Below are 15949 nucleotides of genomic sequence, written 5' to 3'. Positions count from 1 at the left end.
CTTACTTTTAGAGAGGATGAACTCCAGAAAGAAAATTAAAACCATGAAAATATTTTCTTGAGGTATATATTTTCAGATTGGGCAAAAAGAAACAAAGGAGAATTTTGAAATTTATGTAAACTTTACAAACAGCATATTAAAATATATTAATTCATATAACAAATTAATTTTCTTTGTGTAAAATGAAGAAAATACCTGTGTAGTCAGTAGGATTTTTTTTCTAAACTAGCATTCCATTAAAATTAGCTTCAAGCTACTCTGGGAAATAATTTTCTTTTTTGTTCAATAAAGGATTTGATATTGTCTAATGTAGAACAAAGAAGAAAATACATATATAATGAATTTGAAACAGAATGATATTTAAATTACTAGGTAGTGAATAATTAAATATTTTATGATTGTAGATGCAATATTTAGCACAGACTTGTCATTACCAATATCACTCTACTCTTGTCTTTTTTTTACACAGAAACATGATAAAGTGTTTTCCCTCAGTTTAACATTGCAATGAATGAACGAGATCGAATGTTTCTTTAATGCCAGAAAAAAGAAAAAAAAATCTCCAGGAAGGCTAAAGTTGAAAGCTTTTCACATTGAATTTTTAAATTTCCTCTTTTGGATGCTTTTATCATATGGCTAGATAAGGGGAAGAAATTTTGTTATGCCCCAAAATATATGGTCTGGAGTTCATTCCCGAGGAAGACAGTTTCAGGAAAAGGATGAATGAGTTCAATTTCCAATGTTCCCCCAGCCCTATCATCCATCAAATTGCTTGTGGCTATGCCACAATCAGCTCCAGCCACCTCTGTTCAGAATCACCTCTTATAAAATGTCCTCTTCTCTCCCTCAAGGCTCTCTTGACTATTCCTGCCCCAAAGAGCTTCTTCTCTGAGCTTCACCAACATTTCCTGTCTACGTGACCCCACAGTAGCTGTTGAAGACTGTTTACCTTTTTGTGGTTTTCCAGGTACACTTGGTTCATCCTGCAAAGTGTTATAATAGTGATGCTGCTTAGTTCTTTCATGAGACTTTTCAGTAGATTTACCCACTAATAAAAAATACATATGTAGTCTTGTATTCAACCCAGGGGGAAAAAAAATACTAGTCCTATAAAATAGAAAAGAAAAATAGTGGAGAAGGGAAAATGAATTTTCCATGAACAGATGAGAGTTTAGAAGTTCATTTTAATTGGTAGCCCTTAGCATCCACCCAAAAATTCATAAACAATGTTACTTATAATCACAGCGTGTTCTGGATGCAGTTTATATTAGATAAATAGAAATCTAGTATAAAATTTATCCCTGCTCCCCCAAACCCGAGGGCAAACTCTTGCTCTCACAAAGCATGGCTGTTCAGCTATTGAAGTCATTTGTTTTGAGTCTTAACTGTCCTTTAGCAACAGTTAAGCCAAATCCATAAGACTAGCTCTTTTCTAATAACCTGTGATATGATTAGCTTCTCCAGTGTCCTAAGCTAAACTCTTTTTGCTTAACCACAGTCAACTATTTTCCTTTCCCTTCTCTGCTTTTCTATTTTTTCTTTTTTCTGGTTTCTTCTACCATTGACAATTTTATGTTTATCATTTACATTTGTTACAGAACTGTAGCTCCCACTCTTTTCTCTAAAGAGTGCATACGTCATTCTGTAAAAGTCTCCGCATTGTTTTAAGAAATCTCCATCAAGCACCTACTGTGCCAAACTATGCCTCGCTTTCCAATGCAGTGGTAAGACCAGACCTGGTCTTGCCCTCAGAAAGCCTGCTCTGTATCAGGAGTGAGTGTCTTATTCACATTAGTGTTTATACAACCACAAATGAGACATTGTCCTGAAAGACAGGAAATATGGTAGTCCTTCATTACCCATGGTTTTGCTTTCCTCCGTCTCAGTTACCTGTGGTCAACCACATCTGAAAGTATTAAATGGAAACTTCCAGAAATAAACAACTCAAGCTTTAAATTGCACAAGATTCCGAGTAGTGTAATGAAATATTGCATGTCCTGATCTGTTCTGCCTGGGACATGACATGAATTGTCCAGTGTCTCCTCTCTGTAGACGTTCTCCACCCATTAGTCACTTAGTACCGTCTTGCTTATCAGATCCACTGTCTTGGGATCACAGCATTTATGTTCACGTAACCCTTATTTTACTTAATAATGGCTCCCAAAGTGCAAGAACAGTGATATTGGCAATTCAATATGCCAAACAGAAGCTGTGAAATACTTCCTTTAAGTGAAAAGGTGAAAAGTTCTTGATTTAATAAGGAGAGAATGCAAATCGTATGCTGAGGTTGCTAAGACATATAGTAAAAATGGATCCTCTGTTCATGAAATTGTGAAGAAGGAAAAAGATTCCTGCTACTTTTATTGCCGTACCACAGAGTGTAAAAGTTATGACCACAGTACTAGATAAATGCTTATTTAAGATGGAAAAGGCATGAAATTTGTGGGCAGAAGACCTGGCATTGTCACGGCTCCATGATCCTCCTTCTGATGTATCGTGAAAGGTCAGTTATAGCCTAATGCTGTGTCACAATGCGTACATCATTCACCTCACTTCATCTCATCACCACAGGTCCAAAGAAGGCTGAGTACAGTACAATAAGATATTTTGAGAGCGAGCGAGCGAGAGAGAGAGAGAGAGAGAGAGCCTACATTCACATAACTTTTATTACAGCATACTATAATTGTTCTATTTTATTGTTAGTTATTGTTGTATAGGGAAAATGTATGTTGTATATGCAAAATGTATGTATGTATAGGGGGAAAATGCATGGTATTTATAGGTTCCAATACTATCTGCAGTTTCAGGCATCCATTGAGGGGTCTTGGAACTTATCCCCCATGAATAAAGGGGGACTACTGTAGAGTTTCTGAGAAAGAATAGGAATGAAATAAATCAAGATTGGGATGTTGGGAAAAGGATCTAAGGACAGCTTATGATGACATCTCTGGGTTGAGTAAGTTATGCTTGAAACATAAATCTGATTAAATCCCACCCTCACCCCAAATTCAATCCAACCATTTCAGTGGCTTTCAATTGCTCTTGAGATAATAATCATAAACTCTGTTTATGGTTAAAAGTTTTCTTATACCCCTCCTTCCTTCTGTTACATGCTGGTCTTCGTAGCGCTCTTTGAAGTGACTGGATGCTCTATGTACCTTCCTGACACGGGACATTGCACCTGCTCTTACTTCTCTCTGGAATGATCTGTTTTTATTCAGTGGGCCACTGGTTTCTTGTTTCTATTCATGTCTCTCTTCCTTAAAGAAGACTTCCAGGGCACCTTCCTAGAGCCTCTTGGTTTGATTTATTTCAATTCAACAAACATTTATTGAGTGCCTATTATATTCCAGGCACTGTGCTAAGCTCTAGTGAAAAGGATTGGCAGAAAGGTCACAGTTTGGTGAGAGAGAAAAATTGACAAATACTTCAAATATTTTAAGAGCGGTAAATGCCAAGACTTATTGGGTCTTTGGTATAATTGCTTATATGATTTTTTTTTTTAATGAAAAAGAGAAAATATTAAACGATGTCTACAGAATACTAACATTTGTGTAAAAAATGTTAGAAGAAAACATATTTAATATTTAATTGAACGTACATTAAATAGCTCTAGAAGGATTTAAAAAAAAGAAAAAAACACTGATAGCTTTTTAATTGCTTCCAGGGTAAACAATATGGTACCTAGAAACAGGAATGAAAGGAAAGTTTTGCCCTGTTTACCTTCTTTACCTTTTGAATTTTGAATTTGAGTATGCTACAATTTCCTCAAAAAAAGTAGCAATTAAATTATTTGCTTGTTTGTTTGTTTTGACCATATGATCTTAAATAAGTAGACCAATCTCAGGCAAAGCATCACCACTCTGTAGCTCCTTAGATTTACCTCTAAAAAGGGGATGTAATTACATCGTAACAGTTACTTTTAGGTAACATGACATAATAACAACAAAAAAAAGCACTTGGAAAATGACAAGCTCTGCTCCTCTCCCAGCTATTTGCACTGTTTGTGACAGAAGAGTGATGGGAGATGAAGGTGGGAAATTACTTTCTGACCCCGTTGTGAAATCCTTTATTTGCCATGGCTGTAATTTAGAGCTTAGCTGTTAGCCATGAGGAACTCCTGAAGATTTTAGAGAGAAAAGCTGTGATTAGACATGTGGTTTAGAGTGCTCTCTGATAGCAGTGCCCAAGATGGACGGGATAGAGGAAGAGATACTGGTGGCTAGATTTAAGAATACACATGCGGGCTGAATTGTGTTTACTCCCCATGTCCCACGAAATTCAAGTGTCAAAGTCCTAACCCCCACTAGCTCCAAGTGTAACAAATGTATCTGAAGATAGGATCTTTACAGAGGCAATAAAATTACAAATGAGGTCGTTAGGGCGGTCCCTCATCCAATATGACTGCTGTCCTTATAGAAGGAGACATTTGGACATAGAAGCATGCACAAAGGGAAGACAGTATAAACACATGGGGAGAAGATGTCCATTGATAAGCCCAGGACAGAGGCCTGGAACAGATCCTTCCCTCACAGTTCTCAGAGGGAACCAAATCTGCCGACACTTTGAATTTGGACTTCTAGCCTCTAGAACTGTGAGACAACATTTTTCTGTTGTTTAAGCCACACAGCCGGTGATCCTTTGTGATATAGCTGTAGCAAACTAATGCAGCATGTGTGAGGGTCTAGAGTGGAGCAGGGGAAAACAGAAAGTAAGGAGGAAGCAGGTGTGTGGAAACTTGGCAGATTCTGAAAAGGCAGACTGATCCAGTGGAGAGTATGCACATTCCAAATAAGGTGGAATTTGAATCCTGGTACTGATGCTTTTCAGATATATGGCTTTAGAGATGATATATAATCTCTCTGAGTCTCGGTGTTTCAACCAGGAATAACGTCCGTTTTATAGGTTTATGGCAACAATTTGTGACAGTATTTGGAGACTATGCTTGGCATATAGGAGATGCTATCAAAATAATAAATAAATATTGTTGCTGTTGGTGGTGGTGATGAGAGTAGTATTTTTAAAAATATTATTTGACAGTTATGAGAAAGTACTGGGAAGTCTAGAGATAATAACCCAACCTTGGATATGAATCTTTCAACCACTTGAGTGACACAAAAAATATACTTAGGTAAGAAGTCTGTTAGCGTGGAGGAGCACCGGCTTTCATTTGCAATCACCAAAAGTATCTCAACACATTAATTCTAAATGTTAGTTATTTTTTTCTAGAGCCCCTAGGAATGAAGAGGTCTATAACCATTCTCTTCCAAGAACCAAATAAAAACTTGTCTCAGAATGACCTATATGTTTATTTGGGAATCTCTTTTCCTAGACTAGCTGTTCTTAGAGAGCAGAAACCATGTCTAGTCCCTTTTCCCCTGAGCACCTAAAAGCTATAAGCACAGTACATATAGCAGTAAGAACTCAGAAATATTTGATAGCTGTATTAAAAAAAATGAATTAGTGTGGAACTCCATTTTTACCTTCTATTAGGCACAAGAAAACTAACAATGTCCAGTGGAGGGTGGGAGGTGGGAAATGGGAGCGCTCTGCTCAACAGAACAGGTCCCTGAATTCAAGCAACTTTGTACAAACTAGAAACATTGTCCTTCGAGGAAACAATTTGAAGTAAAGTGTGATTCCTCTGTGTAAATCAGTTTTAGCCAGTGAGCACATTTCAGCCAGATCTAATAAATGGTAGGTATGTGGAAGAGACTACCATGTTGGAACCCTTTTGTCTTAACATAGCTAGCTTGACCTGCCCTCAAGATTGGGGATAATTTTCACATGGCATAGCTCTCTAACTTTCTGCAGGTAAACCTTTTTAGTTTTAGTTTTCCTCCTTTCCATGAAAGGTCTCAGGCATCTCTAAGGCAATAGTAGTGAAAAAATTCTGGTTGAAATTTTCTTCTTTGTGAATTATTTATGTTGAAAGGAATTGTTCAAAATCACCAAGTCACAGAGTTGAAAGGGATGTTACCCAGGCTTATCTCTGCTGTTGCCTCCAGACAGGACCTCCCTGTGAAAACTTCAAACAGATGGGGGCTCATCTGATAGAAGCGTCCTCTGAAATGTGCCAGGGCTTCACAACCTCTCTACTGGGAAGCTATTCGACATCTTCTCTTTTGCACTGTATGTCATAATATTCTTCTTTCTTGTAAGTACACATGAAGAACCCTTCACATATTTGATAATAATTGGTTTTCCAATATTAAAAGCATTCATGGGTACTAGATATAGCAGTACATCAAGTTTCAAATGGTACAGATTGATATTGAACCAAGTATATCCTTTTTCTTCTTCTTCTTCTTCTTCTTCTTCTTCTTCTTCTTCTTCTTCTTCTTCGTCTTCGTCTTCGTCTTCTCCTTATCCTTCTCTTTCTCCTTCTCCTCCTTTTTCTCCTTCTTCTTTTTGGCAGGGGAGGTCACAGTATTCCCTCTGAGACCATGAAAAATATCCTGTATCCCTGTACCTTTCATGACTCACCTTGCCCTGCCATAGTCTCTCAACACATACTTATTGAATTCTTACTGGATTCCAAATGCTGTGTTAGACACTGGAAATTCAGCAGAACTTGACAGCCATGTTCCCTATCCTCCCAGTGCTTTCAGTCTAGCCAGAGTAATCTCCCTTTGCCTCCTTCCCTTTCTTCTATTCTCTCTTCCACTTACTTGAATCTTCCTCCTCAGGATTTCATGGCTTATATTTGGAGGAGGTAGTCTCTTACCCAAGAATGCACTCTACATCAAATTCAGGGATTATATAACTAAGTCCAGATTCAAACTAAAAATCCACAAGGGACGTCTGAACAGTTGGAAAAACCAGATCTGTGAGGAAAAAAGATCAATGGCAAGTAGCCCAGGTTTAAATAAGATATGATCTGGGGCACAGATATTACAGGCTGAAGCTCTTTTCTGCCAAGACACTAACCTACAAAGGGGTTCTGACAGACATCTGGGCGTAAAGATCCAATAGTAGGAGGAAACTTCCAACTTTTCATGTACTTTCTTCTTTATTACAGAAAATGATCAAGGAAGTTAAGGTGATCAGGAACAATAGCAGGGCAGAAGTGAGAGAAAAATAAGATAGTAATAGTAATAAAAATAACAATAAGCCTATCATGTTTTACAATTTGACCTGCCTTATCATTCAGGGCGTTGTAAAGGAAATGAGCCGGGCATACCTGCATGTCACCTCAATATACACCAACTCTTGGAAGGCAGGGTCTCTGGTGTATTTATCATTAGTATTCTAGGCACTTCGCACTGACCTGGAGCATGACAGGCCGTCAGTGGGTGATTGTGACTAAAAGATTGACTCCTTGCTCTGCTGCCCAGGGCTGGCTGGCTGTGGAAGAGTCCCCACTCTTTTTTCACTCATTCTTTTCCCATATAAAAGAAAAATAGGAATATGAATATATATCTTAGTGTTGTTTTGAGGATCAAATGAGAAAGCACCTACTAAATAAAAAGGTGTTCAATAAATGTGGGTTTTTTTGCTTTTTTTTTTTTTTGTCTTTTAAAGTATTAACATTATCTCTGACTCCATTCCTCTACAAACAAACTTCTGTGGAACTGGTCTTGGAAACCAAATTTGAAACCCAATTTCAGGCTCACACATTGGTCTATATGTGTAATTAAGGTTCCTCTTCACTTTCTAGGACCTTGCTTTGAAATCTGAAGAGGAACTGCTCTGCACTTATTTCTATCATAGAAATGTTTATTAAAGGGCTTCGGGTCATTTTGAATAAAGGAATTATAAAAAAATGAAAAGTACAGTATCATTATACCATTCTTCACAAATTACCTTATTTCAGAATGTAATTTTCATGCACTGAAATTTATAATATCACATTATATATAATTATATGTAATTTCCAAGAGATATGAGGGAGGAAATTATTTGAGTTTTCTATTTTACCAAAGTTATTCATTTTTTAAAACCATTTATTTCATAAGCTTCTTTAATTCTGGTGGGATAAATGACACACTAGACAGTTCTTGGATAGCCCTACAGATAGAAATTAGAAAAATATCAATTGTCATTGCATGCTGGGCTAAGATTTTTGAAATGATTCAGATCTGTACAATGATATTAATGATAATTTTATAGCGCAGCACTTCTCAACTTGAAATGCTTTCATTTTATCTTTACATAATTTTGTCACATTGAGAAGATTCTATACAGAAAGGATAACTTAGCATAAGTTTAATATCATAAAAAGGCGTATTTGTGGAATACTGTGAAAGTCATTTCCTGGGCAAAGGATACACAGTGGGAAAAGAAGGTTGTAGCCTGCAATCAGAGGTCCTGTAGATTTTAATGGGGCTGCATGATGCATGGAAGACCCAGCTCTCAATTCCTGTACAAAATGGAGAGTAACTGAGAATGACAATGATCTACTTGTATTTTTAAAAAGATAACTCTTGCTGCTGGTTAGAGGATGGATTTGAATTAAAAACAAACAAACAAACAAACATGGGAACGGGTATACTGAGCGTGGATTTATTTCTACAGTCCAGTCAACAGTAGAGAGAGAACTGAGCAAAGTTATCAGTGTTGGGAAAATACAAAGATACCAGATTCAAGAGGTGTTCTTTACATAAAATTGATAAGACTGGAAGAAAAGGAATCTAAAATAACACCAAGGTTTCAAAGCTTGAAAGACATGGTTGATGAGAGTGAAGTGCCAGCATGGAGAATGACATAAAAAAGTTTTCTTTGGCTGCCATTTGCAATTTTTGTACCAAAAGAGATATACCATAGATATATAATGACCACTATTAAAATGACTAGATTTCTATCCTGCTTTAGATTGGTCATAGTACTTTCAAATACATTTCTTATTAGAGCCACACAGTGTGAAATAGGCAGCTATGTGAATAAGGAAACTAAGGCTCCGAGAAGCAATTTAGTTGGGGAGGTCATCTGATAATAAGTGAAAGACTCCTATTTGTTTATTAAATCATGTTACTTTTTATTAAACTCATCCAGTGAAACACAGAAAGTTATATTTAGAAATAAAATTATTTGGAATTCTAACAATGAAATAGTTGGATTTTTGATATCCACTAATTTAAAAAAAAAAGTGGAATTATAGAATTGAAATTGTGAAAAATTGTGATTACAAATAAATTCAGTTATCAATTGCACAATATTCTCTTCTGTGTGTATGGAACAATGATCTATGTGGAATATTTTATCCTTTTGAAATAAAAGTAATAATAAGATTTGTTGACTGGCTAGATACAGCTGTTGATAAGGTTGTGTGGTTGATGTTAACAAGCTAAATATTAATGCATGGCTATCTCTAAGATAAATTTCTCTAGAAAAAGTAAAGAACATTTATACCTCTTAAGAAAAATAATGGATGAATGATGGGTATAAATTTGCTATAGTAGTTGGATTGAATTTAATACAGTTAAAAGAGGGATGGATAACATTTCATTTAGAAATATCTGTATTCATAGTATGCTGGGAATTATAACTTCAAGAACCACAGTGATTAAACTTATGATGAAAATATTCTAGATCTCAATTGAAAATCTGCAAGAGCATACATAGTTACAATTATTTTACGGGATATGAGAAAAAAACAATGAGGAATATTAGTTAAAAAAGAATAGACTTGGGTGAAGAAGACTCACATTCCTGGCTTCGTTTAGTGACTTATTAGTTATAGGACCTTGGAAAACTTACTCAATGTCTCTGAAGTTCAATTGTTTTATTTGTAAAATGAGATTAGGTATGAAAATGAAATGATAATGTATGAAAAAGTTTGTAAAATCTCTAAAGTACTCTAAAAGTATAAAAATATGGAGTAACCAAGCAAGAAAACTGCCTAGAAATGTTTCTTGCAAACTTCCCACAGCCCCAGATATAGAATTATTTTAGACGTGTTAAATGTTCTTTTAAAATAATATTTATAGAATTTATTTTATACATTTTTTTCTCCTGGTATACAAAATGTCTCCTAAGCTCCCTGAGAAACTTGAGAAACACTATGTCCACCTTAAGAAACACTATGCCATTTTTTTATGGTCCATAGTTGAATTTGTGAGTTTCTTTTTGTTTTTTTGTTTTGTTTTGTTTTGTTTTTGTAACTACAAAGTAAAGAGAAGGATTTTCTTTTTTGGATTGTAGACAATTTCGAAAGGGTAATAGAGCAAAATATCTGTCAGTGTCATCAGAATCAGAGACCAGTTTCTTAAGGTCATCTCATTAAAAGCTAAGAATCATTTGCATGTAAAAATCTTGGTTTTTTTGCTAAACATTTGTCTTTACCTTATAGTTACAATTTGTATTTTTATACTCTCATTTACTTGTAAGGGAAAACACCTTAAGTCACACCTTGCAAGAAGCTAACACCATGAACAGACCAGCTACATGGTAATATGAAAAAAATCTGAAATTCATTCAAAGAACCCAACCACCTATCCTGTCAGCTGTTGAATTTTCACACCATTCTTATAGCTCTCTTGTCATTTTTTCCTGCTTTGGAAATGAGATTCCTGCAACGACTGTTGAACCATCACTATTCTCTTCATGACACATTGTCCAGATTCTTCATTGCAAAGAAGCATCACAGAAACACCCACAGATACTTAGTTCATAATTTGTAAGAATGACTCCAAAATGGCTTCAGTGAGGGAAATTCTCAGAGAAGCAGTTTGAATGAAGTCAAGGGAACTATCATTTTATGAGTTAGTACTGATTTATAGCTTTATGTGGACCATAGTGACCTAACCAAATAAGCGTTTATTTCTACAAAACAAAGTTTAGAAGTAGGCAGTCCTGCTTAAGCCTTCTTCTAATTTCCGTTGTCGTGTTAATCTGTGGCTTTCTTTCTCATACTCAAAAATGGCGACTATACCTGCCAACATCCCACCGACATTGCAATCAGAAAGAAGGCAAAGGTCGAAGGGCAAAAGGCAAGTGCCAACTGAGTCTGCTCTTCTTCCTCTTTCTCCTTCTCTTTCCCTTCTTCCTCCTCCTCCTCCTTCTCCTCCTTTTTAATTAGAAAAACAACAGCTCTTCGAAAAATTCTACCTACTAGACCAGTAGACTTCCACTGGTAGCTCATTATTTGCAGTTATGTCATACGGCCGGCCACCCCTAATGGCAAGAAAGCCTGATGATGGAAGATTTTCCCTAGGCCCATTGGTGCCCCAGTTAAAACGGATGTTCCGTTAGTGAGGAAGAAAACAGAATGAATAGAAGCAGTGCCTCGTCCTGTCAAACTCACTCTGTTTTAACATTGCACTTAAAATTTTTTTTTTCAAAGTTCAACGCATTCCAATTACATTTCAATATATTCAATATATTTCTAGTTTTGTGGTTTCTTGTCATGTACTCAATTGCACGTTCCTCCTCAAGTTCAAAGATTGTATCTTATTCTTCATTGTAGTTTCTAGTACATAATGGGTACCTAACCCATAATCTATTCTTTTCTCATATTAGGTTTGAATTATTGCAACTCTTGGATATATTAAAATGACTGATACATTCCTAATGAGTTTTGCATACGTATGGCTTGAATTATTGGGACATTCAGCGCTAATCACTAGCTGAACAGTCTTGAAGCTCTTGCACTTTGAGCGTAATTACCTTGATTTGATTAACAGCATAAGGCAATCCATGTTATGTTTTAGCACTTCTTCTAGGTCATTGTTTCAGTGTGGAAAACCTGCATACTGTTTTCAGTATCAGAAGCATCTCAGATTGGTAAGGCCAAGAGTCTGGACACATACTTTGTGTCAGACAAATTGGGGGATACCTATGATTTTTTTCTAAATATTAGTGATGATTATGTAGTCAGAGAATCCTCCAGTTCCATTGTCCATTTATGCATTTTAAATTTAGGGTTTATCTTAATATATTATAAAATAAGACTTTTTTTTTTTTTCCTTTTTAAACTATATCCCATGGCCTAGCATAATCCTGGCACACAGTGGGTCAAAATAAGCATTGAATGAATGAATGACCTTAGGCCAGTTTCTAAGCCTCTATACTATAGTTTCCTTATTAGCAAAGATATATGTGAGTGTCCTTAGCAATAAGGGAAAGTATTAGAGTTAAGGAAAAAATATTCGTTTTGAGTTAGAGAAGCATGAGTTTGAGACCCAGCTCCACAACTTAACCATCTTGTAGAAAGTGCAAAGTTAATTTTTTAATTAATTAATTAATTAATTCATTCATTCAACTACATGACAGAGGTTACTCTAGCCATTGGACATATACGAGCAGAAAGAAATGTTATTTTCTAGTAGCTCATAGTCTAATGTGAGAGAATAGTGTATGATAAACGCTTTACGTCTGTTTCTTTACCTTTCAGTTGGGTTAGTGATATCTGCTTTCCAGAATTATACAGATTCAGTCCGTAGGTATCCACATCTATCATGCTTTAAACCGTTCAAAGCCCAGGACAACATTCGCCAGGAGCAGTCAGTCATTGAGCATATCTTTTCTACCTCTTGGTTTGTTTGTTTGTTTGTTTGTGAAAGGACAGCTGTGTATCTCCGAATGCTTTATCTGTATGGAAGACCGAGGGCTGACTTGGGGCTCTTCAGCGCTTTAAGTCTTTCTCTACAAAGATTCCTCACCAGAACCACAGAACACAAAAAATTGAATGAGTATTTTTTCAGTTTTTCCTAGAAAAGACTAGAGCTCATACCATGCTGGATGCATAGGAGAGAGACTAATTCATTATACGTTAGCTGTCATGTTGCATATCACAGATGCTTGTGTTGGGAGTCCCAAAGACTACCTCCAGGTTTGGTGACTCATTAGGAGAACACACGGGACTCAGCACAGAGTTGTACTCATGGCTGTAATTCATTACAGCAAAAACATACAAAATAAAATCAACAAAGAAGAAAAGCACATTGGGCCAAGGCCCGAGGAAACCAGGTGCAAGCTTCCAAGGACCCTCTACCAGTGGAGTCATAAGGGACACACTTAATTTCCCCAACAATAAGTTGCGACAACATATTAAATTGTCATGTAACTGAAAAGCTCATTAAAGACACAGTGCCCAAAGTTTCTAAGGGGGACAGGTCACATAGACACTCTCTGTCTAGGATGTACCAAAGTTCCAGACTCCCACAAGGAAATCAGATGTTCACTATAAACCGTAGGTTTTTGTACAAAGAGGTTAGGAACAGTGAGACACACTAATCAGTTAGGGAATAATGTGAACCGTCCCCAAATTTAACTTCTTAGATGCCAGGGGTCTACTTTGCAGGCACGCATTTCTATGGATAGCCATCTCAGGCCGACATGTTAATTGTTTCCTATATAATGCCTAAGGGCATTTGGTTGAGAAAGATGCCTGACCTCTTGGGGTCTTTGCAATACTTGACTAAAGGGCAGCTTGAGACATGAGTGGAGCAGAGAGTAAAGCGGGCTACAGTGGGTCTCTGTCTCCCCTCCTGCCTTTTGGGCAGAAGGAGATGAAAGCTTGGACATCGCATGGATTAATTACATCATTTGCTTGTCTTCCTTTTTGAGTTTTCTGTTCATCACAGTGAACAGAGACGATTTTAAACTCGTTGTACGTTGTGAGACAACTTTAGCTGCATTCCCAAAAAAACCTCATATTATTATGTGTTTCTATATCCCCCATGTATTGGAGCTTGCAATTTAAAGTCAACCTCTGCCTTTTCACGAAGATGCTGCCAAAAATGAAGAAGGAAGCCCATGCTCCTCCCAAAGCCAAAACCAAGGCTTTGAAGATAAAGAAAGCAGTGCTGAAAGGCATCCACAGCCACCAAAAGAGAAGATCCGCATGTCACCCACCTTCCAAAGGCCCAAGTCACTGCGGCTCCAAAGGCAGCCCAAATACCCTGGGAAGAGCGACCCAAGGAGAAACAAGCTTGACCACTGTGCCATCACCAAATGCCCCCTAACTACCGAGTCAGCCATAAAGAAGAGAGAAGACAACGATACACTTGGGTTCATTGTGGATGGCAAGGCCAACAAGCACCAGATCAAACAGGCTGTGAAGGAGCTCCATGACATTGACATGGCCAAGGTCAACACCCTGATCAGGCCTGATGGTGAGAAGGCATGTTCGACTGGCTCCTGACTATGATGCTTTGGAAGTTGCCAACAAAATTGGGATCATCTAAAACGGAGTCCAGCTGGCTAATTCTAAATACAATTTTTTTTTCACTGTAAAAAACAAAACAAAAATAAAATAAAATAAAACAAAATAAAATAAAAAAGTCAGCCTCTGCATTGCCCTTCGGCAATGTGAGAAATCCATTTCTAAAGTTCACTTCTTAAATCATTCATCCTGTAAGTCAAAGCCGTATTTTGAGATTTTGTAAAGTAAGGGAGAGTTGCGGGACATTCGAACTTCTCGCAGTGGAGTTTCTACACGAATCACGGTACCATACTGAGCTTCCTGGAAATGGTTGAACTTAGCACAGCTTCTCCTGAATTTCTTGTTATCGCATGGCATTTGTGCTTTTAACTTAGTTTCTCCGGTTCTAATAATTTAGCTTCTGGACACTGGTAGTAATTGCAAAGCCAAAAATAAATGTTTCTACTTCTCTAAACAAAGCAAGCAATTATAAAATCAACCATTAGTATCAAAATGCAATCTGATTATATTTTTCTTAAGACAGTCTTGCTGGTTTTATTTTGGGACCATGGCCATGTGGCCTTTATCCAAGAAAGTGAGTGATTATTTTAGGAAGCAGAAGAGAAGAAAGAAGTGTATGTAAATAAAATATTTGGTGTTTTCTTTGCAGCCATAATAGTGCATGTAACTGGTGGGACTACATTATTCAGAATTTAAGGATATTTATCCCTATCTTAAAATATGTTGAGGACCATAATGTTTTTCATTTGCTGTTCCTTGAAATATGATAACGGTTGGTTAAAACTTAAAAGGCTTCTCCTTGATAAAATATTCATCCTTTCATGGAGTAGCTTTACTAACAACAGAAAAAGGATGAAGGCAAAAATATTTCTTTCTTGCTGGCACTTTGACTTCTGGAGGAGGATTTGAGACTGAATTCTAGTTGTTTGTTTTCAGTACTTATAACAGTTAACGCTAAAATGTGTGGGATTTAGTCATAATGTCCTAATACCATTTCAGTTGTATATATCTGGGCAGTTTCGGTGCCGTGGAAAATGCCATGTTTATCTATATTTTTAAAAGAGTGTTCTTAAAGCTAGAAAGCAATACCATAGCATATATTTTTAAACTATTTACCTAAGCAGTGTTAATATTAAAATGTCTATTGTTTCTAGGGCTTGTTAATAATTGAAGATATTATTTATTTCTAGGGGACTTATAATTCAATTATAAGGAACAATAGGAAGGAATATTAGAACAAAAGCTAAGAACTGTGTGTGTGTGTGTGTGTGTGTGTGTGTGTGTGTGTGTATGTGTGTGTGTAACTAGACACAGAGAAGAAGAAGAGTGATAAAACATATTCAAAGAAATTCATTTTTTTCAGTGTATGCTCCAATATATAGCATTTAGACATCACTTTTAAAACTATGTAAAGGCTATAGATTACATTATCTTATGCTTAGAAAATATTGATGTTCTAAGATAGTTCCAGTTTCATCATCTTTCATTCTTTTTTTTAAGTCAAAGTTAACTCATTAACATGTGCTGAAGTGCAGCTTTTTAATAAGATTTTCATATAAATGAATTTACAATTTTTTTCCTGAGGCATAAATTAATATAAATAAATCAGAAGAAAATTGCCAGGTCATTGTGTTTTTAATTAATATGGCAAATATCAGTTTTGTTTTTAAAAGTCACATATCTGCATGACTGGAATTAAGAGAAATTATTACAGCTTAAGTATTCCTTGCCACGTTTGGAACTATTATTTATAACAGTAGAACCTAGCTAATTATACCAGTATTGACCAAATGCCTAGCAGGTATAGAGCACAGTTTTCTCATCAGATCTTGTTCTAATGGG

At 36.4% G+C, this 15949-nt stretch overlaps 1 protein-coding gene and 1 pseudogene across 5 annotated transcripts in view; one reads left to right on the top strand and one right to left on the bottom strand.

The window, feature by feature from the left end:
* The window catches only part of KCNIP4 (potassium voltage-gated channel interacting protein 4), a 1020161-nt gene that overhangs the window by 158090 nt on the left and 846122 nt on the right, over window positions 1–15949 (bottom strand). The gene's annotated exons all lie outside the window — the stretch shown is intronic.
* LOC148759324 (large ribosomal subunit protein uL23 pseudogene) lies at window positions 13671–14129 on the top strand (annotated as a pseudogene).

Source organism: Rhinolophus sinicus, chromosome 1 (assembly GCF_057876585.1).
Source record: "Rhinolophus sinicus isolate RSI-liver-muscle chromosome 1, RSI-T2T, whole genome shotgun sequence".
NCBI classification, from domain to species: Eukaryota; Metazoa; Chordata; class Mammalia; order Chiroptera; family Rhinolophidae; genus Rhinolophus; species Rhinolophus sinicus.
The sequence above is the reverse complement of the archived record's forward strand: the minus strand, read 5'-3'. Positions and strand labels throughout refer to the sequence as shown.